General features: G+C 35.0%; 1 pseudogene; it reads left to right on the top strand.

The window, feature by feature from the left end:
* The first annotated feature begins 1,604 nt into the window (after window positions 1-1,604).
* Window positions 1,605-2,242, top strand: LOC132017244 (proline-rich nuclear receptor coactivator 2-like; annotated as a pseudogene).
* Window positions 2,243-5,548: the final 3,306 nt, after the last annotated feature.

Below are 5,548 nucleotides of genomic sequence, written 5' to 3'. Positions count from 1 at the left end.
ACCTCCCTGGGGGTAATTATTGATGAGAGATATTTTTCCTCTTTTTATATCCATAAGTTAGGGACAGAAGTTTAGCTGATGAGGTGATACTTCCTATAATTCAGGGACATACTAGGTTCCCTAAACAAATTTCAATAAGACCTCTGGATTCAAGCTTCAAGTCATATTCTAACATCTCAGCTAATGACAGCAATGTGATCTTTACTTCTACCTCTATGAATTTATGAGGTAAATTTCAACAAGTATCCTGCATTTTTAAAAATAAGTATGGTGTTATTTTTAAAAATAACATTTTATATAAGAGTTATATAAGAAAAAATTTTCTACTTAAGAGAAAAAAAGCATCAGCTGTTATTGTAAAATGATCTTTATTTTAGTATATCAACTATATCAACTCTCAGGATATGTTATGTTTGGTAGCTTTTCCTTTAGACAGAATATTTTTTATTATATTTTCTTATAATAGTTGGACTATTACTACTTTTCATTTTATAAGTTTTAAAAGAATTTAATTTTTCAGAATTCTCATAGTGACTCATTTAAATACATAGGGTAATCAGAAGAGAGTCAAGATTTGAATATCATGTTTATGGTTTTTATATCACATGTGGTTCTACCCATGCACAACTGGATTGGCATGGAAGTTACTTTCACGCTTACTTTGAATTTAATTGATTACTTTTAATTCTTTGGTTTTATATCATGTAGGACTGATAAGATAAGCAGATTGTGCATAGTTTAGTATTTAGGTAATATTTTAATAAAAATATTGAAGTTAGCATTGGCGAGAAGTGTGTCCTACAACATGACAGATCACAGAAAAGCTTATTTCTTTAAGCATGTGTCAGCAAATATAATGCACATGACATTATGTATACATATGTAGCCTCATACGTGGCTTTCTGCATTATCCTTCCAAATCCTTGTCCCTCATCCTTCAACACCTCATGCTTCCTTGTGCTTAAAGGCTGGGGTAATAATAACTGCAGTATTGTAGACCATGTTACCTTCTGAGAAGCCAAAAGGGGGTCACAGTGTGGTTAGTAAGCATTCTGGCAAGAGGAAGGGAAGCTTAGAGTAGAGATGTCTTTGTATGTCACAGCTGGGTCATAGGAAGAGGACAGAAGAAGAATAAAAGTTGAGGGCAGCTATTCAGAGGAGCTGATTCCTCTTCACAATAGTTGAGATAGAAAGATTTCATTACAAGAGCACCTGGCTGGCTTGGCTGGTAGAGCATGAGACTCTAGATCTCAGGGTTGTTAAGTTTGAGCCCCATGTTCGGTGTAGAGATTACTTAAAAATAAAGTACTAAAGGTTCTTTCGGAGCCTCGTCTCTCCCTAGATAGGGAGGGGGGCTTTGATGCCCAGCAGGAGCCGCCACCATCCGAGTTTGAAGTCCCTAGGACTTCTCTCAAACTTGTGTGCTGAGGAGACTCAGATGTTGGCCTCAGCTCCTAGACTGAACTCAGCAGATCGGCCCATGAAAACTTCTGTATTGAGACAAAGGAAAGGATCCAGCAGAAACATCTGTTATCCTGGGCTTGGCAGGAAGGAAGGGGACAGGTAGTGGAAATCTTGCAATCCGAAAAACAGACTGAAAGGTGACAAAGAAGCTGAAGATGGGTGGTGGAGAGAGGTACAACATTCCAGCCCCTCAATCAAGAAATGTTAGTAAGAACCAGCAACAGCTTAATAGACAGAAGACCAAGGATCAGAATTCCCAAATGAAGATTGTTCATAAGAAAAAAGAAAGAGGACATACTTACACCTCATCAGCAGCTGCACAGCAGGCCATGCAAAATGGGGGGAAGAACAAAAATTTTCCAAATAATCAAAACTGGAACTCTAGCTTATCAAGTCCTAGCTTACTTCTTAAGTCTCAAACTAATTAAAACTATGCTGGAGCCAAGTTTAGTGAGCCACCATCACCAAGTGTTCTTCCTCAACCACCAAGCCACTGGGTTCCAGTCTCCTTTAATCCTTCTGATAAGAAGATAATGACATTTCAACTTAAAACCTTACTTAAAGTACAGGTATAAAATAAGATAAAATACTACTGTTTAAATTTAGTTATATTTCAGGGTAGTTGTCCATTGTTTCAGGCCAAATTCACTAGGGAATTAATCTATTTGTAAAACTGCTAATGTGGAAAATATAATTAGACTTCATCTCACCTATTTTACATGTTGTGTGCACTGTGAAGTAATAGTAGTATCAGTGCAACTTAAAATTAACTAAATTATTGATAATTGTACACTGATACTGTGTTCTCAACTGCGTAACTCTTAAACCTGTCAAATTTAGATTTGGGGAATGGTAATCAATTCTTCCTGTTGTTTGTTGAGCAGAAATAACTAATTTAAGAGTTATTGTGCATGGATCAGATTTACTTGTTGAAAGCTAGTCAATCTGCTTATGAGCATCCAAGTTAAAACACATGTAAGGATTGAAAGGTAGTTGAATATTTGACAGTTTGAAGTCCTAGAAACATCCAAACCAGTAATATGCCAACAATCTGATGCACTGCCAAAAAATGTGAATTTTTCTTAGCGAATAGTTGCATTTTAGTGAACTATATGCTGGTGAATGTGGAAAGGGCACTAGAGGCTTTTCAACTTAGAATGAGACCATATACCCAGTGGCCATTTCTTTCATGCAGTAGGTCTGCTAACTAATGCACCAAAACTCGTTTTTACAGAAACAGTACTTGGTGGTTACTGAGTAGCTTTGAGAATACATTTTTATACTATAGCACTGCATAAGCTATTCTGACAGTGATCTGGTCTCAAAATCATTCCCTATAAGACTTAAAAGTGGGGAGCTGTATAATGTGAAAGTTTTAAGTACCTAGGAAAGAGCCATGTAAATATATGTAATAAACTTATAGCATATGTAAAGTTTTGTTGGCATTTATCCTACAAAAATGGAATATTTTAGTATGAATTTGCTGAATGTAAGACCATGGACTCTGTTTTTATACTATGGCCTGATTTTAAAGGTCCAAAATAATTTGTTTTTAAAGTTTGCCCTTGTGCTAAAGTGCCAGTGTATGTATAATTGATCTGGTTGTAAACTATATTTCAAAGTAAATCCTAGTGTATTAAGTTTTATATAACTGTTAAGGTTTTAAGCTGCTAAAACACTTCCTATTTTTAAGAGATGTGAAATGCAGTATGGGACTGTTTAATTTTTTCTTCCTTAAGCCCAAAGATTAACTATTAAAGGGTCCCTCCAACCTTAAAGATTCATTCTGGCTTTCAGTAACTTTTGTAATCTATAACAAATATAGATTAGTCTTTGTCAGTATATATATTTTTTGTTACTAGTCTAAGTGCAACCCAAGGGACCTTTTATGCAAAAGATGTAATTTCTTGCATAATAACCTTGATAACGTGTTTTACCTAAATATAACAGCTAACACAGTAAATTACAAATGTGTGTGGGAGAGTCAATTTAAAATTTGATTGTAAGTGCCCTATTCCAATTTGGCAACTTTTTTGACCTTTTAAAGCAGAAGGGCCAAGCTGTAGTTCTCCAATGAACTGAGATGAGGTGATATTACTCAAGTCAAATAATGCTAACCTAAATTCAAGTTTACATAGTACTTAATGTACATATGTGAATTTAGCATGAAATTAAAAAATAAAATTGCTTCTCCCCCCCAAAAAATAAAGTACTAAAAAAAAATTTATTATAGTGCTTGATGTAAATACATTTTCTATTTATCAGGAACTGGCTTTTGTCGAATGTGAATTCTCTCTACCCTATCCTCAGTCCTTAGTCCCTTAGGATATTTTCCCAGTTCCTTGAAATACTCTTTCTGTGTTTAAGAATCCATTGTGTTGTTGTTGTTGTTTACATATTTCAAATATACAATCCTTATCTGTTTTTGTTTTAAATCCAAGGGTTTAACTAAATCAACTAGACTAATTATTTTATTTATCCCCCATTTAGATTAAAAAAAAATTATGTACTTTTGATTTCTTCTAGCATGTGAGGAGCTTAGAAGTCACCACTCTCAAGTTCCAGATGACATCATCATATGTACATGAAACAAAGCCTAAAAGAATCAGAAAACAAGAACCATCGCCAAAAAATAAACGAAACACTTAGGATTAGCAAGCAATCATAGCAAGATTGAAGGATACAAAATTAATATATAAAAATCATTTGCTTTTATGTATCCCAACAAGGAACAAGTAGAATTTGAAATTAAAAATACAATACCATTCATATTAACACTCCTGAAAATGAAACTTTTAGGTATAAATCTAATGAGGTATATATAAGATCTATATGAGAAAAAAATATAAAACCCATGAAAGAAATCAACAAACTAAATGGAGAGATATATTATGTTCATGGCTAGAAAAACTTATTGTCAAGATATTGATTCTTTTTTTTTTTAAGATTTTATTTATTTATTTGACAGAGAGAAATCACAAATAGATGGAGAGGCAGGCAGAGAGGGAGAGAGAGAGAGAGAGAGGGAAGCAGGCTCCCTGCTGAGCAGAGAGCCCGATGCGGGACTCGATCCCAGGACCCTGAGATCATGACCTGAGCTGAAGGCAGCGGCTTAACCCACTGAGCCACAGGCGCCCCATATTGATTCTTTCTAACTTATGGATTCAATGTCATACCAAAGAAATTCCTAGCAAACTGTTCTCTGAATATTGACAAACTGATTCTAGAGTTTATAAGGAGACAAAACATCAACAATAAACAACACAACATTGAAAGAGAAAAACAAATTTGACGGGTGCCTGGGTGGCTTCATTTGTTAAGCATCTACCTTAGACTTATATCATGCTCCTAGGGTCCTGGGATGGAGCCTCGGGTCAGACTCCCTCCTCAGCAGGGAGTTTTCTTCTCTCTCTCTCTCTGCTCACTGCCTTCCCAAACTCGTGTCCTCTCTGGCTCACTTTGCTCTCTCATTCAAGTAAATAAATGAATACATAAATCTGAAAGAAAGAAAGAAAGAAAGAAAGAAAGAAAGAAAGAAAGAAAGAAAGAAAGAAAGAAAGAAAGAAAGAAAAAGAAAAACGAAGTTGAGGGACTGGCCCCACCCAACTTGAAGACCTACTCTAAAGCTACAGTGATCAAGACAGTGTAGTACTGGTGAAAAAATGGACAAATATATTGATAGACCAGAATAGAGAATCCAGAAATTGACCCACATAAAGATAGTCAAGTGACCTTTGACATAGGAGCAAAGCCATAAATCAGAGCAAAAATGGTCTTATCAACAAGTGGCATTGGAACAATAGGACACAGACACACACACAAATGAAAGGAAAAAAGTGAATCTAGATATAGCTTTTATACCCTTTACAAAAATTAACTCAAAATTGATTGTAGATGTCAAAATAAAAAGCAAAATTCTACAACTCCTCAAAGAGAATAGATATGAGAATAGAAATGACTCTGGGTATGGTGATGACTTTTTAGATATTCACACAAAGACATGATCCTTCAAAGAAAAATAAACAGGGCCTCATTAAAATTAAACATTTCTGCTTTGTGAAAGACACTGTCAAAAGAGAAAAGC

This window comes from Mustela nigripes, chromosome 5 (genome assembly GCF_022355385.1).
Source record: "Mustela nigripes isolate SB6536 chromosome 5, MUSNIG.SB6536, whole genome shotgun sequence".
In the NCBI taxonomy this organism is placed as follows: Eukaryota; Metazoa; Chordata; class Mammalia; order Carnivora; family Mustelidae; genus Mustela; species Mustela nigripes.
The sequence above is the reverse complement of the archived record's forward strand: the minus strand, read 5'-3'. Positions and strand labels throughout refer to the sequence as shown.